General features: G+C 52.1%; 1 long non-coding RNA gene across 1 annotated transcript; it reads left to right on the plus strand.

Moving 5' to 3' along the window:
- Positions 1 to 19: 19 nt before the first annotated feature.
- LOC117803388 lies at positions 20 to 8,030 on the plus strand. The gene is made up of 2 exons (XR_004627208.1): positions 20 to 1,007; positions 1,589 to 8,030. It is a non-coding gene; the product is annotated as an uncharacterized LOC117803388 (long non-coding RNA).
- The last annotated feature ends 17,874 nt before the right edge of the window (positions 8,031 to 25,904 follow it).

The raw sequence follows: 25,904 nt of genomic DNA on the forward strand, positions 1-25,904 counted from the left end.
TGGGGAGCGGGGTGCAGCGGGGGCGGCTCCTGCCCATTGCCTGAGTGTGATCATCCTGTAAACATCGTGTCCCAGACATTCCGTTTGGCTGTCTGTCCTTCCATTTGGTCTGGCTCTGCCTTCATGTTGCATTTGTTAATTACTTTGCTGCTAAAACAAAATTGGAAAAACTGCACCTCCTGCTTCTCAGGGACCTTGGGTGGCAGCCAGGGCTCCCCTTTCTTTGTTGAACCTGGCGCCTTGGGGCTCTGCAGAGCTCCTCAAAGACCCCGTGTCTCCCTGCCCAGAACTCCCAGCCCCTTGGATCCAGGGCTTGCGGGGGAGCACAGAACCATCAGCCCCGGCCACTCTAGTAGGGAGAGAGGGGGACCCACGCACGCAGACAGCTGGGTCTGAGCCGAGCGCGGACTGAAGTGATAGCCGCTGGGACCCTGTCAAGGTGGGGTTGGCATTTCACAGGACCTTGCAGAGATTAAGAAATGTGTCTGAGGCCCTAGCCGAGACGCATTTGTCTGGCCCCAGAGCTGGGCTCTTCTCAGCATCGTGTGCTAACGTCTCCAGCAGGTGCCCTGTGGACCAGGAGATGCTTGCAGTTTCCTGTCTAACAGGAACTCGAACACTAGCAGGCTGGGCCAGTGTGGACTATCTGCGCACCCCAGAGAGCCATCTCCCCAGCCAGGAGGGTGAAGTAGCCCCGCCCTCCTGCCCTTTGCTCTGGGTCCTAGCTGTGTCCTTCCTGTTTATTCCTCTCCCTCTATGATTCTCTTCTCTCTGGCCGACTTGATGGCAGACACCCCATCTGTCTCATTGGCCTGTGTGTCTGCAGTACCCTGGCTGGAGCAGCACACAGTAGGTTCTCATGAGCTCCTTGTTATTGCTTCAGCTTGGCTGTGTGCTCCCTCGAGGCAGGTGTCAGGCTGCACTCTCACCGTTGTCTCTCAGCACCGAGAATGGTGCCTGGCATGCAGGAGGTGCACAATACATGCTGAGTGACCGAAAGTCCGAAAGTGAGTGGAGCAGGTAAAGGGCATCTGTGACCTCCCTTGGTATCATCACGGAGAGAGCTCTGGCTTTGGCTGTGGGATGCGGCTCCTTGCCTTGCCCTCCCTGGCTCTGTGACCTTGAGCGATCCTCTTCTCACGTGACCCCTGGCTCCCCCGAGGGCAGGGAGACCCTCCAGCTCCGGGCATCTTCCCAGCAGTGGGGTGGCATGTGGCATCGTAGAAGCATATGCGGCAGCTGATGGAAAGAGAACCCCCTGCACGCCCCCCCGCCCCCGCCCGGGGACCTGGCGTACAATTGCAGGAAGGAGGAACGGCTGCCGTAATAACCATGCGGATGAGGATAATAACCTGCACTTGGAGCTATCACATCTTCTACCCAGGGGACACAGTGCACGCTCACAGCACAGCCTCAGTCCAATGCGGTGCAAGGCAGTGGGGGGTGGGGTGGGGGGTAGAGTTTCTAGTGCCAGGACGAGAAAGCAGCCACGGGGTCCAGCTTGGGGAAGGACCCTTGGGTGAGGGTCAGTCTGAGTCCTTCCTGGGCTCCCGCTCACTCCTTCTCTTCCTTTTCTCTCTGCATTCAGCATGATCTACACGCTAGTGAGCTCTTAACTCACACCGCGCACGTCCTCCGAGCCTGAGTTCACGGGTGCCGGGGCCGGACGGGGACGCGCGAGAGACACCTGCGGACTGTGGGCTTCTGCAGCAGCGGTGGGTCAAGGGGTCGCTGCCCAGCCTGCGCTCGGGTTGCAATCCCTTCTGGGCCGTGGGACCTCTCCTGGGCAAGGATTGCGGCTTCCTGAGTGCACGCCCCTCTCTGAGAGCTACCGTGCCATGCACACAGAGCCCTGGGACTGCGGGAGGGGTGCTGGCAGGCTTCCCGGGGCCTGCCCAGGAACGGAATGACCCAGGATCCAGGCCGAGTCTGGGGGACCCGCTGAGCCTCGGGGGTGTCGTGGGCTGCCTGAGCCTCTCGTGTTTCTTCTGACCCCTGGCCATGCCCCGTGCTTCTGTGGGACGGCCTGGAGGGTGCACAGATTCGCCTCTGGCTCTGACTGTCCCCAAACCCGCAGGCTGTCTGTTTTCACACTGTGCCATGGGAGAGCCCTCTCCGCAACGTCAGGAGCGCAGCTCGGGCTGTACGTCGGTCATGAATTATGTCCAAAGTCAAGGGGAGGCAGGAATCCAAGGGAAAAATGCGTTTGTAAAACGTTCACAGGTTCAAAGTGTTAGTTCTTGGTCACCACGAACTGTGCTCTTTGGCTGTCAATCCAAAACCATCACAGAATCCATGAACGCAGATCGATGGCTCCACGTTGTCACAGCCGCGCGCCCAGAAAATGCTACGGTGCCCGTGCACCCGGCAGCCGGGAAGTGACACAGCAGAGTCATAGGCCACTGCATCATTCCTTCTCTTTGCTCCACGCGGGGACATTCACTTGTTGAGAATTTTCCATTTGACATTCTCTCCTCTTTGGGTAGGTGTTGTTCTAGGAGGTTGTAAATAATGGTAAGGCTGAGATGTTTTATGTTTAAATTGGGCACAATGATTTCCACCTTATTCCCCGAACTTGCTTTCCTTTCTTCTGTTTGACACGTACGGGCTATTTATACCTGTACCCGGCTCCCGTCGGAGGGCGGCGACTCAGGTTTATGAATGGTGTTTGTGTAACACGTCGTGCACTGTGTTTGAAATGCGGTGGCAGCTCGAGTGTCTCACCTACCTGGCTGGTCTCGTTTAAACCCCGGTACAGGCTGCATTCGGCTCTGCGTGGTTGGTACATGAGAAAAAAATGTTTCCAAAAGTGTTTTGCTTCTAAAAATTGTATAGAGAACAAAACTCAGACTTCTGCTCTGAGGCTGAAGGTATAAAACTGGGGAATTTCGGTGGTATTTTGGGGAGCAGACTCCCCTTTGTCCATGCTGGGTAGCTGGGGCTGGCTGGCCTCGTCTCTGACCCTGTTCCTGAGAAGACCGGTTGCAAGAGCCCTTGACCCGCCATACTTCTCTCCCTGGAGCTGTCTTGTTTGCTTTTGTACTTTGCTTCCTTCTAGAAAGATGTGAAGTGGCCCGTAATAGCAGACACAAATACACAGAGACCATGAAAATGGAAGTAGGAAATTCAGACCCATAAAGGAGGACACACCGACTTCCCGAGGTCCTGATTCCTGAGACTGAACCATGAACGGCCTTCTCTTCGCAGTAAATGATAGCCCACATTCACCTAGGGCTTCACCTTCTACAGATTATTTTCATGTCCTATTTGACCTTCCTTGCTGTCCTATGAGGTTGATACTCTTCTTTTTCCCATGTTCTAAGGGAGGAAGCAGAGGCTCAGAGAGGGTAAGTGACTTACCTGTGGTCACACAGCAGCCACAGACCTACCTTTACACCCAGGTCGTCTGACTTCAAAAACCCCATGTCCTTTCCATCACCCGAAAGACAGCAAAGTAGCTTAGGCTCCTGTGGCAGTTCGATTAGCATAAACTTTTTGAGAAAAGGAAATTTAAAGACATAAAGCTGTAGACAAAGTGCCTGGTTTTATTTTCCTTCTGTGCCAGCCTCAGCCTTGCTCTATTGTGGCGGGTTCTTCCCCCAGGGGGTCCTCTGAAGGCTTTAAGAGCTGTATGAACATCCCAGTCCTTCCCTCCCAGAAGCTGTGACTGGGAACCATCTCCCCCGGTCACCGGGAGCTCGAGCCAGTTTTCAGGTGCTTTGACAACTACACAGACCGCTTTCCAAACCCTTCCCATTCTCAGACTGGGGCTACTCCTTCCCAAACTGCATGCTGGTGAGAGCCGTCCAGATCTCAGGGTGGCCGCCTGGGCTGCAAGGCTTAGGCAGAGGGCTGCGGCCGCTGCAGTTACTGGGCCGTGCCCTGGGTTGGGTTTTGGCTGCCCCCACGCCCAGGAGCGGGGCAGGATAGCAGGCCGCAGTGCAGGGCCTCCCAGGCTTTGTCCCACATCGCCACAACCATTTCTGCTCCTGTTCATCTCTGCCCAGATAGCTCTGGGTGCCCCAGAGTGTCTTCCTGTGCTAAACTTGACCTCTTGGACCCTGTGCGATGCCCACACACTCTTCCTTCCCAGCTGGCAGAGTGCTAGGCTGTGGGAGCCACTTCTTACATTTCTTAGGGATCTTGCTCTGAACATGGCCCTTATGGAAACTGCTTATGTAAGCTCACAATGAAATAAATCATATTCAAAACAAAGGTAATGTATAGTCAAAACATACCACCTCCTAGTTATTTCACGACATTTTGCTATTCTCTGTGCTCTTAAGGTTCTGTCTGCTGTGCTACGGGGGATTGCAATGGAAGCACGTGCTTCTGAGTGTTCCATGGGGTGCCGCTGGCAGCTTGAAATCGGCCGCGGTGCGAGCGTTTGCATCTGCAGCAGATCGCGTGTCCTCCTCTCCCTCACACGCCACCCCCGAGCTCATTGCTGGACGTTCACTAGTCCCCGGGGTTCATGTCCACCCATCCACGGTATGGCTATGCTACTGGAGCCGGCAACCACGCGGCACTGGTAGCCAGCCCCGCTGAGGGTGTGTGCACCAGACCCCGGTGTCCAGGGCCTTTTGGGGCCTGACCTGCCACCCACCCTAGCAGTGACACCAGTGGCTCTCATTTATGCGCCTTTGTCCCCTAGAGATGATAGGACAGTAGACGTTTCAATTGTAAGTCTTTTTTTTTTTTTTAAAGATTTTTTTATTTATTTATTCGATAGAGATAGAGACAGCCAGTGAGAGAGGGAACACAAGCAGGGGGAGTGGGAGAGGAAGAAGCAGGCTTATAGCAGAAGAGCCTGACGTGGGGCTCGATCCCACAACGCCGGGATCACGCCCTGAGCTGAAGGCAGACGCTTAACCGCTGTGCCACCCAGGCGCCCCTCAATTGTAAGTCTTGAGGCCCTGGATGTGATATAAGGAGCACTGCCAAGTGTGAACGTCCTTCTGTACTTGGGCCCCAGGGCCCTTGAATTTCCTTGGGGGCCGCTATCTCTCCTGTAGGGTGGGTCCCGTCCCAGGGATCGTCCATGTCCTCCAGCCCCTAGACCCCTGCTTCCTGTGTGAATGCTGGGGTGATACTGACCACACTCTGCACGTTATCTGCCCCATGGGGGGCTGATGAGGGTCGGGGCATCTCTGGGTGCCTGCCGCTGGGCTTTGCACACAGAGTACGCTCGGGAACCACAGCTCTTCTGTGCTTGGCTCTGCAGGCTGCTGAGTGTGGCATCTGCTCCCAGCCAGCCATGAGGCTGCAGTTCCTGCACGCACCCCTCCTTCAGGCAGGCCACTCTCCTCCTGGACCAGGTACTCAGGGGCAAACATGCACCTGATGGTGGAGAGATGCACCAGCAAAAAGAAACTGTTTGGCTCCTGGAGGGTGACGGGCAGCCAGCAGAGAGACTTACAGGCCACCACAGTGTTTTTGTCCCAATGTAGCGACCGGGTTCTGAGCAGCAGACCCTGACCCTTTCAGAGATGCTTGGCATCTTGGAGAAACAGCATCACCTTTCCACTAGGACTACAGCTCTGAGATTTCAGAGCAGGGGACCTGGGGGAAACGAGAGCTGGTTAAATACCAGCCCCCCCATTAAATTGTAATGAGATGCATCCACCAGGCCCCCATGCCAGGGACAGTCTGTTTTGACTGCAGCAATGAAAACAGCAGGTCAGAGCTGGAGGCTGTCGGGAATGTTGCTGGTCAGTGGCATCATGGCACAGGTCTTGTGATTCTGTTCTGATTTTCCCATAGCTCTGCAGGGAGTAAGTGTGGTGTGGAGGTGGCGTTCTGGGCTCCACGGGCTGCAGAGAGCCCTCTGCGTGGAGGGGTGTTGGGTGGAAACAGAGATCTGTGGTCAAGCGTCCATGGCCCTGCAGGGCTAAACACACCCGCAGACTTTCCCCAACCCACCTGTGCAGGGAAATCTGGTCCTGGCATCAAGGGGGAGGCTGGTCTGCCGGTCACTCACTGTAAAATGCAGCCCTGGGGACTCCGAGGGAGGAGTGGAGCACAGCCCTCCAGTTGAGGGTGACCTGAGACATGAGCATGTATTGGGGCGGGAGGGGTCCACACAGGGAACTAAGGATGGGGAATGAGCGTGAAAAGGTAGGGCTTGTCCCAAATTGGAGAATGGCACTAATGAGAATTAATCCACATAATTCAAGTGCAGAAAAAGGTAGGAAGGGCTGGATTCAGGATCCCATGGATTATAAGCTCTACGAGGATATGCTTTCATCAGGTAGCTCTGGAGTTGGACTTAGCTCTTATTAGGCCGTCGCAAATATATGTTGAATGAAATGTTGGATCCCTTCTGGAATCAGCAGGAAGCAGAGAGAGCCATTCCAGTTAGTAGGAACCAGTGTCCTGGGAGGAATATGGAGGCTTCGTGCACCCGCTTCCTGGACACACCTTGTTGGGCTCAGTAGCGGTGAAGTAGGCGCAGGCACAGCCGGGGCGTCTGCAGTGTCCCCCACTGCAAAGACCTCTCTGGGCTCATTCTTCTCAAAATCAGGAAAACACAACCCCTAGACTCAAGGGAGCCGATGGTGGCTCTCCAGTCATGGAGTGACCAACCCTAGACGCCACCATCTTCCGTGCTTGTAACAGCTTAGAAAACCTTGAGGGAAAAAAGAGCCAGGCCTCTGGTTACTGCTCCCTGGCCCATGGAAACAGCTGCAGTCCAGCCCTTGAGTGGCGCTCCTGGCAGACAGGGGCCTGGTGGCCCCCCTCCCCACAGGCCCTGGGGGTTCTCCCAGCTGGGGCTGCAGAGGGGAGGGCGAGTGTGGGAAATGTGGGTGGATGGTGAGAATGACTTAAGCCCCAATCACTTCTGTAACATGGCCCTCTGTGCAGGCCTAGCTTGGGGGTTGGTGGGCTTGGTCCCAAGGAGATCAGGGGTGTGGGCAGGGTTGAACCTGGTAATGCAGATTTTGGGTTTGGTTCTGATGGCCTGTGAGTCCAGGTGGTTCTAGCTGTGGTTGTAACAGGGAAGCTGACTCCATGTTCCATGTGTGTTTGCTGACAGCTTCTGGGCCTCCTAGGCCCCTCCCCCTCTTCCCCATATCTGGGCCGGCTGAGGAGAGGGTCTGCATGCTCCCTCCCTTGGCACCAAGGGGGAGTTCCAGCCGCACAAAACCCGGCCTGTGTGTGGTACCCCTCGCCCTTGTCCCACCCTGATCACGACAAAAGCCAGACCCCTCCTCACTCACCAGCCATGCTGCTGGGAGCCAGCCATGCTGCTGGGAGCCTGCCCTGCTCCGCTAAGAGACTCATCATGTCAGTAATAAACTCTTCCTTCCTCTTGGTCCACGTGTGGCATCATCAGGCTCAATCTGCAAGTCAAATTTTGAGTGGGGGGTTGGTCCAACCCCTACACCAGGGCAAGCAAACACAAGGTTACTGGAAGAACCTGGATGCACGAGGAGCTTATTTCTGGTTCACGTCATGGTCCAAGGGAGAAGCTTCTGGTCTGGTGGCCTCCTGTGAACTCATTGGAGGCTGGGAGCCCCGCCTATTTGAGGCCTTTAGGATTGTCTGCACTGTCAACATGGGGGGAGAGCAGGGAGGGTCAGGTGCATGCCGCTCCTCGGAGGCCCAGAGCTCAGGTGTGCAGCTGCGCCCATCTGTGCTGCTGGGCGGGAAGCACACGGCAGCACCTCCCATGGGGGTGCGGACTATCAGTTGGTCATCGAGGGGGTGTTAGGTAGTGGGGTAGAGTCTGAGGAGGAAGTTCTGGGCTAGGACTGTACATTTATAAATAGCCTTGTGGGTGATGAGAGGGGAAGAGAAGAGAAAAGGAAGAGATAATAATTTTACTCATAATATCCTTTCTGGCTGGTTTTCATCCTTGAGGCTTGCCTTCTACAATCTCACCAGTGGCAGTGGGTGTTGGTGGGGACAGGAGAAAGCGGGTGGGAAGATGTGGGATCCCTTCCCTGTGAGTCAGAGTCAGCTGCTTATGCATAGTCACACACACACACACACACACACCTCACGCACACAGGTACACACACACACACTTTTTCTTACGATTGGCCCCTCCAGTCTCCTGCCCTTCTAAGCCTCCTATGAGAAGGAAAAGGAAGTAGCAGGAGAACAGGAGGGGAGGGAGGGCAGAGGAGAGAGGAAGTTGGTTGGCTATTTTAAGGACATGAAAGTCTTATAAGTCATTACAGTCTCCTTGCCAGTTCATTTCCTTTAGAATGAAGTTGAAAGGTAATCTGATAGGTTTCATTATCTCTGGAAATAATTCATAAGTTCAGATGAACTCAGAACCATGACATAGTGTGTAGGAGGATTTCAAGGTCTGGCAAGGTGATAATTACAGGACCACACTGGAGCTGACAGCTCGTATTGCAATGATCTCCTTTTATTGAGGTTCTCTGTGGGATTAGAAAAAAAGCCCAGTAAACTGAGTGAAGTTTAGGGCTGCTGCTGCTCTGGCATAGACCCCCCCGAGTGTGTGGTGTGTGTGCACATGGCAGAGCCTTTGTGGCTAATGCAGGGCTTTGTAGGCAGAGGACTCTCATGATGAGAGCAGCTCAGGTGTGTGCAGAAGAATGGCATGTTCAGGTGCAGAATCCTGGAGAAGCCCGAGAAAGAGAATCAGAACTCAGTTATCAGCACAAGCCCACTCGTTTGTGAGAGCTACTGCTCTGCTCAGGCTGGATGTGTACCACTGTGTCCTTCCATTCTGCATCTCTCTGGTAAATATAGAGCATAAATGTTTGTCTGGTGGACCAGGACGAAAGGTGATGCCTTCTAGAAGCAGTAAGCATGGCTTTGTGGTAAGTATCCTTAAGTTGGCAGAGTATCTTCCACAGCCTTGAAATACATGTAAGCTTATGAAATATACTCATAAGTCTCAGGATAACCACATAGTGCAGACCTGGAGTGCATATATTAGAAGATTAGTACTTGAAAGTTCAATCATCTATTTATTCATTTGTATAGTATTTATTCACCCACTTACTCATTTATTCCATAAAGATTTATAAAATCTCTGTCATGTGTAACATTGAGTGTACAAAAAGGAATAAGATGAAACTGCAGCTCTCAGCCCTCAGGGAGCTGACACCTGTCTACTACTCTGTCTCCATCCACCCATCCTCCATCCATCCTCCATCCATCCTCCATCCATCCACCCATTCATCCATCCATCCATCCTCCATCCATCCACCCATTCATCCATCCACCCACACATTCATCCGCCCACCCACCCATCCTCCATACATCCATCCACTCATCCTCCACCCACCCATCCACCCATCCTCTATCCACCCATCCTCCATCCATCCACCCACCCATTTTTCCATCCATCCATCCTTCCATCCACCCACCCACCCATCCTCCATCCATTATCCATCCCCCCATCCATCCATCCCCCCATTCCCCATCCATCGATCCACCTATCCACCCATCCATGCATCCATTGATCCATCCATCCCTGCATTCCCCCATCCATCCATCCCCTCATCCATCCCCCCATCCATCCTCCATCCATCCATCCACTCACCCATCCATCCATCCCTCTTCCATTCATTCATCCATCCACCCATCCATCCCTCTTCCATCTATCCACCCATCCATCCATCCATCCATCCACCCATCTATCCCTCTTCCATTCATCCATCCACACATCCATCTATCCTCCATCCATTCACCCATCTATCCATCCTCCATCCACCCACCCACCCATTTTTCCATCCATCCATCCACCCATCCATCTTCCATTCATCCATCTTCCATCCACCAATCCATCTTCCATTGATTCTCCATCCACCCATCCATCCATCCCCCCATCCATCTATCCATGCCCCTATCCATCCATCCATCCATCCATCCATCCATCCATCCATCCATCCATCGATCCATCCACCCATCCATTGATCCATCCATCCCTGTATTCCCCCATCCATCCATCCCCTCATCCATCGATCCATCCCCCCACCCCCCATCCATCCTCTATCCATCCATCCATCCATCCATCCACTCATCCATCCCTCTTCCATTCATCCATCCACACATCCATCCATCCTCCATCCATCCATTCCATCCATCATCCATCCACGGTACCTTGGGTCTTCAGCAGCCCTCAGAGATTCAACTGTGTTTCAACCCCCCAATATTACAGCTCCATAAAACTCTGAAAGCCCTCCCATAGTTTCTCTGTGTTCCCAATCTTTCCTCCTCCTCTCTGCCACTGTGCCTGAACAGTCCATACTCCAGTGCATTGGTGTGAACACAGAGGCTTGCCCCATCATGGTTTTTGCCTCTCTAATTCATATGTCTCACTTATTGTGTGGGTTTAGTAATTTTACATAAGATGAGGGGGAGCAAGGGGAAGAGCTATAGCATGGAGCCTTTGTCCTTCTTCCCCCCCTCTCCCTTCTTCTCACTCTTCTTGTGTTTCCTCTGATGATACACAAATAAATGTGACTTGCAACTCTCTGGGCCCAACACCCCACACCCACAAACACCCACACGCCCACACACACACTCTACAGTCTCATATTGAATAAATCATGTCCTGGAGGCTCAATTTTTACCCCAAGTTAGTTGGTAAAAAAGAGTTTGCTGAAAAAACCTTCCCAAAAGGAATTCTAGAAAGAAAAAGGATTCTTTCCCCCTCTACTGTGTGTATTTATCTATGTATATTCTATCTTAAAACCCCAATCTTAAGGCATGGCCTGGATAGATGAAGGTGGGATGGGAAATGACAGACGGGTAGGTGAGTCATATGTCCTAAAACCAGGGTCAGCTTCTATATACCTCAGAAAAAGAGCATGAGAAACTTCAACTATTACATTTTTACTTGCATTTCTACTTCTTAAGCTAACACACTTAAAGTAAGGATCATGCACTGCAAGTCCGAACATGGATTCGATCCGGTTTAAGCAAAAAGGCATGTATGAGTCATCTCCTGCTGCATAACAAATCAGCCCCAAACTTAGCTGCATTCCACAGCAAACGTCCATTTTCTGAGGGCCAGGAATCTGGGGGTGGCTTAGCTGGGTCCTTCCAGCTTTGGTCTCTCTTGAAGTTGTGTGGGTGTTGGCTGGGCTGAGGTCACCAGAAGACTTGAGTGCTTCTGGGTGGAGGCTCTGGCTCTCAGCTCCTCACAACGTGGGCCTCCCCTCACAGCATGGACATGCTCCCTCCAGACGACCCAGGGGAGAGGGAGAAGCCCCTTGTGTTTTGGGTCCTGGCTCAGTGGTGGAGGGGACTGCACATGGGCATGGTGGGGAGACCATCTGGGAGGCTGGCTACAGCAGGCATGGACTTAAGGGCACTGAATTCAACCTTATGAGCATCTGAGGGCCAAGAAACCAGTGGAGCTGAGCTGGGAAGGCAGGAGCTGTGATCTCTGTCAGTGAACATGACGGATGGGCAGGGTTCACACTTCCTGAGCAGCTAGCTTATGTCCTGTGCTGAGTGCTTTGCAGAAGTGATCACATTTAATTCCAAGTCACATGCCTACTTCACAAATGAAGGGACAGAACAAGTGCTATTGAAGGTTATCTGGCTGGACTTTCTTTATGTGGCACGTCACTGGTCCCTGTGTTAGGTTTTTGTGTTCTAGTGCAGGGGCTGGTGCTTTGGAGGCCGTGGGAACGGCATCCTAAACTAGGGGGGTACTTTAGCACGGCAGGCAAATTGATCAGCATGTCTGCCGGAGGAAGCGATCACTGTGTCAAGGTGAAGACTTCACCCTAGTGCCACACTTAGTAAACCGAAGTCCGCGTGTGCGGACAGCAGCTAAGAGCACTGAAGGTCCCATGGAAGATTTTCTCTTGGATACCAGCATCTCAATGTATGCGGCTGTCCTTCATTTGAATTTCCCGTCCTGTGGCTTGCCTTTCCACGATTGAAGGAGTGGGGGGTGGGGGATAGTTTGGAAGGTGACTCAGTATGAGTCCCAGAGGAAGGGCCTTTCAAACATACGCCCAGCTCCTTTTGCCAATGAGGGAGAGAGGATAGGAGCCAGAATTCCCCTGTAAAAAGTCGAGAAATCACTAAAATACCAAGCACTTCATCCCACTCTTTTATATTTTTGTCACATTCCATCTTTTTATATTGTTTTTCTGTTTCTGGCACATTCGTATTCACCAGGCTGGCAAATAGGGGGAGTGGATAAGCAGGATCCAGGGGAGTGCTCACTCACTCATTCAACAAACCCCTTTGAGCTTTGGCATGCGGGATGTCATGCTGGGTGGTGGCCTATGCAGAATTCATTCATCATCCTCTGACTGCAGTTATTGAGTGCTTTTTAGCTCCCTGGCATCCTGACAGATGCTGTGAAGGTTAAAAAAAAAAAAGAAAAAGAAAAAAGGAAAGCCGGATAAATGAGTCAAGCTTCTCCTTCCTAAAAGATCTTGAAATACCCCCTGGAAAATAAAATTGACACTAAACAATCAAGAAACATAACAAGACAGTCATTCCCTGACACCCCCCCCCCGAAATAATGGGACTTTATTATTATGGATTCTTCTGTGTTCTCCGTAGTCATAGAAGCTCCTCTTGTGACAAAATGTAGAAAGGATCCCTGAAGGTTAGTCTCAAGACACTGATGAAGTGCCCATCTTTGTGGGAGCACCAGGCATACATACAAGTGGCTGACGAGGGGTTTAGAGTCTGGGGAGGCTTCTCAGGGGAGGTGTCGGGGGCGGGGCTCTGCCAGCAACAGGTGCATTTGCAGGAGGCTGATTCCAAGAGCCTGGGGAAGTGGGGTAAGTAAGGAGAGGGTGCTCTGGGCCCAGTCCCCCCACTCTGACCTGGTTTCACCCTGAGTCCGACACTTCTGCACCACACATCACCTCCCACGCCCCTGAGAAAGTCCGGAGCTGAGTTGGATGCTGTGATGAGCTTTGGGCTAGGCCAGGTTGGACTCTCCTGGGCCCTGACCCTCCAGCCCACCCCCCTGAGGATTCTGAAGACGAAGATTCGCCCCTGAGAAGGGCGCGAGTACTGGAGCCTTCAGTCCTTCTGGCTGCAAACCCTGGGGCCGGGGTCATCGTGGAGATGACCGGAGGTCATGGCATGAGCCCACAGCCTGTGGGACTGTGATTATTCAGTCTGCAGAAAACTGAAGGAAAAATTAAAATGATCTCTAAGTACATTAAAGGTCTTCCATAGCGAGAGGCTGGTGATGTTGATTCCTCTGAGGCATTTGAAGAAATCAGAAGGATTATGATGACATCAGCAGGTTTGGGGTCAGCACTCTGGGCTGCTGCCCACCCTGACGTGGCCAATACCTCTGTGCAGGCACCGCCTGTGAGGAGACCCGGATTCTCCGCAGGTGGCCTCGGCTTTTGGTGCTGATGCTGGGAGGGCCCCTGGGAGGGCCCTGGGCAAACCAGGGACAAGAGTCCCTCCTCTGGGTCACCGTGGTTAGGACGGTGGCCCCCAAGATGACCCAATGGTCCTTAGTCCCCGGGTGAGTTGGGCAGAAAGGGAGTCTACCCGAGATCACATGGTCTGTCAAAGGGACCCAGTCATGGCTGGATCCCACTGAGCAACGTACCAGGCCTGGTCACGGGACGAGGGCGTGTGACAGTCATCAGTCAGTGAGCCTCCCCCTCCCCCCCAACCCTTCCTCGAGCTCATATGAGCAAACTCATTCACCAAGACGTGTTGGGTACAATCTCCGACAGTTAACAAGACTGACTTTCTGAGCTTTTTAAAGGGCCAGATCTCTCTAGAATAATTTTATCTCAATCAGGAATGATTTTTAAAAATGGAACGGTTTCAGGGCGCCTGGGTGGCACAGTCGGTTAAGCGTCTGACTCTTGGTTTCGGTTCAGGTGGTGATCTCGGGGTCGTGGGATCGAGACCTGTGTCAGGTTCCGTGTTCAGCGGGGAGTCTGCTTGAGATTCTTTCTCTCCCTTTGTCCCTCCCCCTGCTCTCTTGCTCTCTCAAATAAATAAATCTTTTTAAAAAATGGAATGGTTTCATTACATGTAAGCATTTCTACACGCTTGGCACCGTGCTAGGGACTTCACTGGGATTATTTTGTGAAACCCTCACTGTAATCTTACAGGCAAGATGCCATTACCTTCCCCATCTTATTAGCAGGTGCGGAAACGGGTCAGGGAAAGGAGGTTGCACGGTGGCCAGCCGGGGATCCACCTACAGAGTCTGGCTGGCTCCAGAGCCCATGAGCCAAACTCAGGCTGAAATGAGTTTTATCCTGTTGTCCAGAAGACAGCACCATTCGTGGCCGGGAGGAGGAATCAAATTACCAGGAACACTTACGTTTAGCTAATTTCATCAGCAGCTATCAAAATAGCTAAAAATAATTTCTGTTGGTGGTGATGTTGGTTCTGTTTCACAGGGAAGGACATGGCGGTGCCTCTGTAATCCTGCTTACGGGGCCGTTGCTCTGGTCTCAGATGATGTAAGGAGCGAAATGTGGGCTGTTGAGGGGGAAGGTAGTGATTCGGGGTGTCCGCTGCTCCGTGCTTCTGGTGACTCCTGGTGACTCAGGCTTCCCAGACGGCATCCAGGTTGCCTCCTATCTGACAATGCACCGCAGATGGGGCCTCACCAACAACAGACATTACTTCTCACGGATCTGGGGGCTGGAAGTCTGGGATCAGGGTGTCGGCGGTGCATGGAGCCCTGGGAGGGCCCGTTCCCAGGCCACAGTCCGCCGATTCCTTGTCATGTCCTCCGTGGAGGAGAGCAGGGAGAAGTGAGCAGCGGCTTCTTTCATGCCTCCTGAGAGGGCACTAAGCCTGTCCTGAGGGCCCGCCCTCATGACCACCGCCCTGGGGCCCCTCCTACCGCCAGCCACACTGGGGGTGGTTTCAGCATATGAATCGGGGGAGTGGGGGACACACATCCAGTCCCTAGCACATCCCGATCGCTAACCCCTAACGACTAGATCGCCTACAGCGAACTGGATTGGAAGCACATGGGCTGTACTTAAAAAAACCAAAAACAACATTGTCCCCCATGAGCATCAGGGAATTCTTGGCCTGATCCTTGCCTGGAAGGTGGTCTGCCGTGAGCTGCTTATGAAGGATGAAACCGGAGGTTAATTTCCCAATGTGCTGTGGTTGAGGCCACCCCTGGCTCCCCTGAGCCCCTGTCTCACTGCTGGGCCCCTAATCTGGAAGCGATGGTCCACACGGAGGTGATACTCTTGGTGCCCTGCCTGCCCCCGCACACCGGACTGTCCTGGGTATCCTAATAATAATGGCTGTTGGGATTTTGAAGCAGTCCAATTAAACAGTGTCTCCAATCCCTGTCTGGAATCTGGATCAGAAACAAGGTGAGGGGGCACCTGGGTGGCTCAGTCGTTAAGCGTCTGCCTTCGGCTCAGGGCGTGATCCCAGAGTGCTGGGATCAAGCCCCGCATCGGGCTCCCTGCTCCACTGGGAGGCCTGCTTCTTCCTCTCCCACTCCCCCTGCTTGTGTTCCCTCTCTCGCTGCCTGTCTCTCTCTGTCAAATAAATAAATAAAATCTTTAAAAAAAAAAAAAAGAAACAAGGTGAAGAGTAAGGTAGACATAGGTGGGAAACCATCTTAGCTTCAAGGTAGATTGGAGAACTCAGTTTACTGTGGAGGTGATGGGATCCCCACAGTTCCCCACCCCCAAGCCTCCTCCAGCAGCCCAGCAGCGAGTACGAAGCATAAAGAGACTGGTTTTGTGGGAGCGGGAGGTTATTTCTGCTTCCCCATCTCTTAATCGTTCAAAAAAGAAGCAGATAAGCCATCAGAAACCTTATTGTCAGGAAAGGGGGGGGGCTTGGTTCACCTGCTGGCAAGGAGGCAGGGGAGGAAGGAGCCAGGTACAGGGGTTTGGGTGGGCGCTGCTGCCCCGGGACCCCACCACTGCCCCAGTAGAGCTGAGCTTAGCAAAGACTGGACAAGCTTGGTAATTTTTCAGACTGTTAAGCATATATTGCTTGTGGATTAAGTAGTTCAGAAGAAGGGCCGAATTAGGCAGCCCCTGAACGTGATGGGAAGCATCAAGATATTATGAAGGGCAATTAATCTAGCTGTTCTGCTAACTGGGTTAGCACACGTAGCCCGTAATTACATGCAATTATAACAGCGATCGTGGCTGGAGGTTGCCATGAGTGGCCTTAACCCAAGCAAGGCAGAGACCCAAGGACATGTCACGTCAGATCTAGGCAGCATTTCCCATCCCGTGTGAGGGACGAAGGCAAGGGGAAGAGCAGGGGAACCGAACCAGGTTTCCAGAGAAAAGAGGGCATCATAATGTTGAAATTCAATATAGAAGCATAAAAAAACAAAAACAGTTTGAAACGCTGAGCAGACGATAAAGATTTAAGCCTTGAATGGAACCCTACACAGATCATCCTACAGGAAGCACAACACACCCGTTACTCTTGGCTTCTTTGGGAAATGCACCGGGTCCCTCCCAGGCCATCCCTGCACCCCCAGCACAGCTGCCTTCACATGCGTTGGGTTGATCCCAGGTTTCTGGAAAGCGTGCGTGAACTCACTTCTGAGGATTATGGTTTCTACTCTGACGGCCAAGGAGTCAGCCAGCCATGGAGCAGGAGAGGAGAAAACCTTGCTAAGTGCGGCCGGTTCATGTGGTTAAAGGTTCTCGGGACAGCTCTCCGCATTCAGGGCCACGCGGACCCGGAGAAGGGGGCGGGTGCGACAGGAGCACGCGCTCGGGCCACTGTTTCCAGCCCACGGAACACTGAGGCCATACTACGACCATTCGTTTAGAAAGGACTCTCTTCAGGAACACTTCTAGAGCTGCTGGTTTTCCAGCACTGGGATTCCCCGTGGAGTTTTGAAAAGACAGCCAGATGTCCCGTCCCCGTCCCTCAAAGATTCTGCCCACTTGACCTAGGGGGGGCTGTCCGGGTGATTTGATGGCGGAGCTGAAGGAGAGGACGGCGGGCTTAGCGGCTGCCTCCCTGCCTTTCTGCCGACGCCAGGGCCCACCTATTGTTTCACATCCAGCAGGTCTGGGGGCTGAGAATTCGCATTTCTCCATGTTCCCAGGTGATGCCACTGCTGCTGGACCTATGGCCCCACTTTGAGAACCACTGTGGTACCGTCCTGCTCGTGGGCCCTGACGGTGACACCACCATGACCAGCGGCCTGGAGAGGTGGCGGGCGGCTGTGTCAGCTCTGCTGTGGACAACCTCCAAGGAGCCTCCTTGATTTGCTCCAATTCGGCTGCTTCAGCTCCGAGGGGCTCTGCTTAGGGTCATCAGCCACAGCGGGACCCGCCTTCAGCTCTGGCCTCTCCGGCCCTGACTCTAGGCTCACGTGTAGGTCTTAGTTTGGTCTCCCCATCTGGGTCTCCATGCTCTGGACAGCTGACAGAGGATGCCACCCCTGGTTCTGCCCTGGAGACCACCTCCAGCCGTGGCTTGTGGTCAGGCGTGCGGGCCCCTATGAGGACCGGGAGGAAGGGGGAGGCGTGTGTTTGTCGACAGTGCTCCCTCGCTGCTAACGATAACCTGGTATCATCAGGACCAGCCATGACAACGCTAGCAGCTGCTGCTCTCAGCGCACACGGGTTCCAGTATCTGGCGCGCCAAGTACTCGAATGGCTTATGGCTTGTGCTGCTGTCCTTTCTCCCACTGCACTGTGCATGGCCAGGGGCCAGGGCCACATCCTGCACAGGTGCGCACGGCTACTCCGGTGTGATCCCGTGGAGCTAAGGGTCCCTTGTGGCCTTAGTTTGCCCCCTCGCTTCCTACTACCTAGCGCTTCCCTGATGGATTTGAGAAGTTGAAATAGAGGGGAAATAGCGAGGCACGTGACAGGGCAGTCTTAGATCACCGGTTAATGCTATGACGGCACATGCCACCCTTGCCAGCGGGGGGCGCTGTGCGGACCGGCCGTCCTGGCGCGAGGCGCACACACCACTGAGTCTGCCCCGCCGAACGCAGTGGTGTGTGCACAGTAGACTGAAGGCTTCCCTTTACCCTCCAGCAGATGCTGGCGGGATGCGTGGAAACGTGTGTGGATAACTAACTCTATCTTACTCTTGGGACGTCGGAAACACAAGGAAAGCCCAGTCCTGATGGCGAGTAGGTGGGTTAGCCAGTCTGCAAGGATCCTCAGATGACTTGGCAATCGAGGGTTCCAGAATTGCTCCCGTCCGCTCCTCCAGGCAGCAAAGGCTTGTCGTAAAACACACAGTGAACTTCTAAACTATTCTGGAATCACGTTTACGTACTTGACGTAAGACTCCCTCTTGTAATGGATTCAGGCTCTTTCTGAAAGCAGATTTCGCAGGGCTTTCTTGCAGAGATAGTTTATAAATATTGGCTCAGATGGTGTCAGGGAGAATAACACTATGCTGATTTCAAGTTAGTAGCTTCTCATTAAAATAAAGGTGTGTGTGTGTGTGTGTGAGAGAGAGAGACAATATCGATTCTTCTGGGGGACTGAAGTGGAAAGGACCTCCTCCTAACTGAAGAGTACCCGTATCTGCTGCGGACTACATCGTGTCCCCCCCAAATTCACTTAGCCCCCAGTGCAGTGGTATAAGGAGTTGGGGCCTTTGAGAGATAGTGAGTGTTAGTGAGGCCGTGAGAGTAGAGTCCTCATGATGGGATCGGTGCCTTTATAACCGGAGACCTGGGAGCTGCCTGGAGGAGAGCTCTCCCCAGAAACCAGCAATACCGGCTCCCTGACCTTGGATTCCCCACCTCCTGACATGTGAGGAATGAATGTTCAAGCCCCCAGTGGTGGTATTTTGCTATAGAGCCTGACTAAGGCACCGTTGAACTTGTGTGGGGACCATGGCCGATTCCTCCTCGTCTCCAGGCTGGCCCGTCAGAGGTCACGCCTGGGGGTCCTGGGCTGGGTAAGACTGGCCAAGCGTCTCCTGGCGAATCCAGAGCCTGGAAAGCGACCCAGGCCTTCGGTTAGCACACAGTCTGCCAGAGCAAAGGGCCCTGTGAGCAGTATTGGCGTCTGGCCAAGAGTGAGGGGCGTCTGGACACCCAGCCAACTTGCAGCCCCAGCAGTGGGAGCACCTCAGGGCTCAGGCCCCACACTGGGCTGGGTGGGGGTTAGAAAGGAGCACCGTAGTCAAGGTCTTTGTGTTGAATTTGGGCTAGAATAAGCAGCTACATGGAATGGGAAGGGCCCTGGAGCCTGACAACACACCACATGTATTTCTAAGAGCTTGCTCTGTGGCTCTTCCTCACCTGGCTCCTTACCTACTGTCTGCGATGCTTAACTGAAGGCTCACTGAAATGCAAACATATAAAAAGACTTGGATTGTTTTCCAAATTTTAAAGGAAGAAATGATTTCTCTGCTATTTATATTTCTCTGAGCTATAGAAGGTGGAAAGCTTCCAAAGCAAAACCGAACACAGATAATCAAACCCAGATAACAGAAAGCAAAAGACCAGCCTCCCCTGTGAGCATGGATGAAGACATTGTGAATAAAACAGGAGCGCACAGGCACAGTCCCACTCCTGGTGATGCAGCAGGGTCGGTGCCAGGAGTGACGGAGTTTGTTCAATGCTTGCAAACCTGCTCGTACAGCTGGTGGGGGGCTCGGGGGCCAGGACCGCGAGGGGGTGGCGGGGGCCCGGGAGAGTTGTGAGCAGAGTGAGATGGTGTGATACACAGCTTCATGGGGTCCCTTTGGCTGCCTGTGGAGAGGAGGGGCAAGAGGAAGCTGCGGGACACTTTAGAGGCAGAGTAAGGGCCTCCCAGATACATCCACGTCCTCAGCCGGGAACCCATGGACGTGCTGTTTTACACTCACGGGGACAGGAAGGCTGCCCATGGAATCGTGGTTGCTGACCCGCTGGCCTTGAGGTGGGGGATCGCCCTGCATTACCTGGGGGAGACCAGAGCAGTCACTCACAAAGGTCTCAGAAGGGAGGCAGGGAGGCTGGGAAGCGCATGGAGGACCGGGCTCGGAGCCACGGCTGGTCTACAGGGGCTGGTTGACAAGGACACGGATGCCCCACGAGCCCTTCACAGAAAGCATCCTGACACCTGCGTGTCAGCCCAGTGAGATTTGTTTCAGACTTCTGACCCCCGGATCCGTACGACGATGAATTTGTGCTGCTTTTGGCCACGAGGTTCGTGGTGGTTTTTCACCGTGGCCACAGGGTGGGAACATGGGTCTGCCACTGCAGTCACGCAAGTGGCAGTTGGTAGTGGCTCGGACCAGCGAGGCGGCAGCACTGGTGGTTGGATCTGGGGACACTTCCCAGTAGCGTCAGCAGGATTTGCTGATAAACCGAATTTTATGGGAGTGGAGAGGATGAGAATCAAGCTGGTTCTCAGTTGAGAGGATGAGCTCTGAATTTTCGTGGAGAAGCATGGATAATTTGGTCAAGTCCCCTGGAGACTGACCTCACTCCTCTCCCCTTCTGGATCACCTCTTGCCCTCATACCCTCGGAGCAGGGGTCTGGTCTAGAACATGCCAAATGGGTTCTGTGGACCGTTTTTCTAGAGCTACACCCTGATCTTGGCCCTTTTGTTATTGCCACACTGGTGAGAAGAATCATAAAGAAAAAAAGTGAAATTATGGAGTGACAGCATCTCTTCCCCGAGTGTGAAGGAGAGAGAACCTGTTGAATGTTCTCCTCCCTCTCCTTCCAAGGGAACATTTGTGGGAGCACCTGGTGGGAGAGGCCAGAGCATTTCCATCAGCGAGGATGCCAGTGTCTAGTAAGAGAGAACTCGGTCCAGGAGAGGGGGGCAGGGGCCCGAGGAGTTGAGTCGCTCAGGTGGGCTCTAGGGAGGATGTCTTGGAGAACATCTGTGATCCCTGGCACCGTGTTCAGGTGCACAGACGAGAACATCCCATTGACACCCCTATGCTACCCTCCTCCTTTCAACCATGTAAGGTCTCAGATCTCCAGCCTCTTCTTTTGTGCCGATGTGCTAAAAATGGAAAGTACCTTGTTGAGCCTTGAAACAGTGCACTTTGCAACTGTTGATGAAAACAGCCTCGGCCACATAAAATTCTCCGTTTTCTTGAAACGACTCTGCCCGTCAGTGCTTGCGAGTGCTAGAGCAGGCTGGTCCGAAGGGAAGTCTGCACGTGTTGATGGCTCTGTGACCGAGTAATGAGCCGCCCAGGTCACGGAAGAATGTCTATTCTGATAGACGTTTCCTCAGGGGTGTACATGCTTGTGCCTCTCCTTCCATAAACCCGAAGAGGATCGCTGACACTGTGTTCTTCCCCGCGAATGCATATAAAAATAAATAAAACCTAAGACTCGGTGAGATGTCTTATTTTGAACGAACATTTGGGCAACTGGGTCCCATTCTTTACTAATGACACTTTGGTTTGTCGAACTGTGTTTGCTGGGCTTTGATGTTGGGCAGGGACTGGCCTGGGTGGTCCACTCATGAACTGACAGCAAGAACTGCCTTCTCGTGGCCCGAAAAGACGGCAGACCCGAGCTCTCCTCTGTGCACCCCCCGGGGGAGGTAAACCATCCGATGCCACCATGCCCCCAACCCCACTCTGAAGATACACAGGAGAGGAGAGCTGGAGGGTCGGGTGGCCCAAGAGCCAGCTGAAGAGGGGCCCATTGTCCAGAGAGTGCCCGTCCCATCCAGCCCTGTTTACGAGGTCTCCTTGGCTCTTCCTCCAGCAAATGGCTCCTCCCCTCTGTCCTTGGAACCCTCTCTGTTCTTGACCCATTTCAGGAAGAGTAAAATTGGAGGGGTGGAGGAGTAGAAGACTGTGAGGTCCCCAGAGGCAAGAGAGTCCAGTAAACTCTTCATCATACTTACTTTATTCTTCTGTTAATTCAAGGACTCTGTGGCCTGGCCTATTGTTGTCCCTATTAAGGACATCAGCGGACTGTCAGCCCGATTTTCCCAGCGTTTCCCTCAAGTTATTTCTCTGACCTTTCTCATGGCTTGCCACCTCTCTCTTTCTCACTATAAGCTCTGTGCATTGATCATGTCTTTTTATTTTCTGTATTTTCTTATGTTTTTACATTTTGGGGCTAACTGGTTCCTAGAGCTAGTAGGGGACCCTCCTGTAAGAGCACGTATCATGTGCCAGCCAACCAGTCTGGAGCCAGGCCCCTCAGCACCTGGGCTGTCATGGGGCTCGTACACTTCAGCTCACTCTCCGTGTGCCCTGATTACCCTCCTCCCCTGGAGCAGCCCCTACATACCCGAGTCCCCTGCAGTCATTCCAAGTAGGCAATCCCCAGCCTGCCTGTTTCCACAGGAACCACAGGCTCTCTCCCCATGTTTCCCGCCTTCTCTGCCTGAAGACTGGCCCTGGTGTGCCCCGTGGGGCCCCGCACAGCCTGCGTGCTCCCTCCTCCTGGGGACCACGGGGAGCAGATGATCTTGTCCACGACAGTCACCTCCTGGTCTGTTGGCCTCACCAAAAAACAAGAAAACCTACATTTTATTTATTTATTTATTTTTTTGGGAAACACTTAAATTTTATTACCAGTGCTAAACTAATAATCATTTCGGGTGGACTAATTTTACTGATGGCTATTAATTAATTTTATTTTATTATTTTTTTAAATGATTTTTTATTATATTATGTTAGTCACCATACATTACATCCCCGGATTCCGATGTAAAGTTCGATGCTTCATTAGTGGTGTATAACCTACATTTAAAAACACTCTAGCACAGCGTGGGGCGTATTATCGGTGTCAGTAAATATTTGTGGAGTGATTGCCAATGAGGCGGGCAGCTCAGTGTGCCAGGGCTGTTGAGCACAACTATCAGAAGCCTCCAAGACCGGGTGGGGAGCTACTGCACAGAAGGCCTGCTGCACATCTACCAAATGTCAGACCCAAACGTCACGGCCAAGATTAAGTGCACATCTCAAATAATGGTTGCCATGTCCTCCAACCAAACTTACCAGACCTCAAACTACACAGAGGTCCAGGAACCCCGCATAGCAGAAGGAGGACGTGCCCCAAGTCGGCGGCCACCCTGTGACATTGGAAAACGCAGTGCCCCTTCCATTTCCAGATCCATTCATCATTCTCCCGGAGAAACAGGTGTTCCCAGAGAGTGCAGAACCCTTCGCGGCGGTCCACACTCGGAGGACTTGTGGGGCTTGGGTCTTGTCTTCTGGAGCCTGGAGCGCCTTCCGCTCGAGTCCTTGGAGCTGTCTCTGCCCTTCCGAGGTGGGCTGACTCCAGGGCCAACCCTCCTTCCAGAGCTGCCGAAGTACCTAAGGTGGCTGGCCGCTTCTAGAAAAACATCGGCAAATGGCACAGTCAAGTGTGACCAACGCAGCTGCCAAAAATCCAAAGAAGTCATTATCTTGCACAAACAGTCATTAGGAAAAAACATCACGAGAGATCGCAGAAATCGTAAAATCCAACACCTGTGCCTAATTAAAACTCTTTCAAAAATTAGGAATAGAGGGATACTTTCTTAACCTGATTAAAAAGTAGCATATGAGACAGTGAAATAATGACGAGCTTTTCACCAAACTAGGCGCAAAGTAAGAAAGCCCATAATTGCCATTCTTATTTATTTTTCTGGACAGTCTGGCAAATTGGATACAAATAGGATAGAAAAAGAGAAGGTCCTAAATATTGTGAAGAAAGAGATCAAGCCTATTGTTTGCAGATCGGAATTCATCTATAGAAAACCGAAATAGGTAAATTGGGCAGGGGATGGGAATTAATGAGCTCAGCAGAGTAGACGAGTACATAATAAATACATAAAAATTAATAGCTTGCTTTTATAACATTAAAAACAGGTTATAAAACATAAGAAAACTAGGAGCCTGATTACAATAGCAGAAAAAATACGGAATGCCCACACACACGCGTACCAGGCGTTGTGGTCTTGGGGGGGGCACCAGTGCCCACAAACAGGCTTACCGGGGAGATTGAACAATGCATTTGGATAAAACCATAAAACTGCAAAATATTTTAGAGAATTTTAAAAGAACACTTGAATAGAATTGTCTTGGAATAACAGAATGTCAATTCTTTACAATTTAATCACTCCATTTAATGTTATTTAATGCAATTGTACAATGTGATATTTTCATAAGTGGAAGAAAAAAAGCATTCCTACTTCCACCTGGCATAACAAACAGGCAAGAGTAGCAGTGAGTTAGAGAGGAAAGAGTAAATTATTATTAGATATTCAAAGTCAGAGAGCTTCAGGAGCCATTTGTGCAGAAATCAATCAGGTACCCTTGCTCTGAGCTATCACGGCGTTCTGTGCCCCCCCCCCCCAACTGCTAGATGCATTGTAACTAAGTGAGTGTTGGTTTGATCACCCGTGTGGTAACCGGCTGCCTTCTACCTCTGGACCGCCCAGGACCCAGCACTGTCGGGCACACAGCAGGTACTGAATTAATACTTACTGGACGACACATGGAAGCATAAGGGATCGAGAAGGAACGCTTTCTATTATAGATGAAGAATCTACTATCTCATTAGGAAGGAGATCATCTGCAACACATGGAACTAGGTTAACTGGTTGGGAATTTGAGAAAAATTAGTTTATCTTCATTCTACCTACTATGTTCCACACCGGATTCTATATATGAAACTAAACGCTTGATGAAATGAGTTAAATCTAAAAATATTCCAACCATGGAAAAAACAGAAAAAAAAAAGTGGGAGATATTTACCAGCCTTCTAAGCTTAGAAGCGAGGGAAAGACTAGCATTTGGCAATTTGAACTTTAACGGCGGGAGCAGGTCCAGCCATCAATCATACACTCAGACCTAAGCAGATCCCTAAAACCGAAATTTCCCACACCGAGGGAAAATGACAGAACTGACAGGACACACGTGTCCTTTGAGATCATACAGTACCAGTATGAGTGCAGGAGAGGAAGGGGGGTTGAGTGTCAGCCAGGGTCCAGGGTCCAGCGCCAGCACTGGCTGGGCTCTGTATCAAAACAAATGAATATCTAAGTCTCAGTTCCTCCGTTTATGGCTTGGTGATATTAGTATTGACCCCAAGGAGTCCTGGACAGGAGTAACGTAGGTAAAATCTCTGGAGAGTAAAGGTTCCCAGTAAGGAATCTTGACTAGTAGTAGCTGTTGGTTCTATTTTGTATCAAAAAAAAAATCTTTCTTTGATCACAGCGACCTAGGAAGTTAGCTTCATGCACAAAGGTGCTGACGTGGATTATTGAGTCAGAAATACCCCAACGGCCCTCTGAAGGGAACAGCTACATAAATTAAGTTTCCTCGGCTCCCTGGAGTATCCTGTGGCCGTTAAGATGAATGTTCATGAAGGTTATGATGTGATATCGTGCACAAGCGCTGACGGCAAGAGGCTGAGTGGGAATCTGCTGTGTGGGATGTCCACAGTGTGTCAGGGGGACGGTACTACGTACATGCATAAAAGTCTGGAAGGAAAACGCTAACATGTTATCCAGCGCTGGTTTTGCAAAAACGATCTGTGATTTATGTTCTCGTATTATTGTTTGCATTTCCAAGTGTTTTAAGTGAGCATGGAACATTTCTGAAATAAAAATATCCACGTTTACAGAAGGAAAAACAAAGGCACTGTGGCACATTTACTTGGCAATCTGGGTGTTGTTTCCAGAGTCAGTCTTGGGCAGCATGACCAAGGCCGTGTGACTGTGAGACATCCTGAAGGGGAAAAACCCTCAAGGGAAGCCCAGACCTGTGAGCGGCTTCCTCCGACGTCAGAATCCTTGCAAAGCCGGTGGGGCCACAGGAGGAAGATTCTGGAAGCGCGGGTCCCTCTGGGCCCATTCAAGGGGCAAGAGGCTTCCGTGGAAGAGTTTGAACACAAGAGCTATGACTCGGTTGATCTTTGTTACGTGGAGCACAGGGTGCTGGACGGTGAGCCAAGGTTCCACGGAAGACACGAGAGACACTGAAATAGAGACGCTTATCACTCACAGGAGCTGGAGAAAGTACCTGGCATGTCTCCAGGGGCCGCACAGGGAGGTCAGGGCAGGGTGCAGGC

Source organism: Ailuropoda melanoleuca, chromosome 8 (assembly GCF_002007445.2).
Source record: "Ailuropoda melanoleuca isolate Jingjing chromosome 8, ASM200744v2, whole genome shotgun sequence".
NCBI classification, from domain to species: Eukaryota; Metazoa; Chordata; class Mammalia; order Carnivora; family Ursidae; genus Ailuropoda; species Ailuropoda melanoleuca.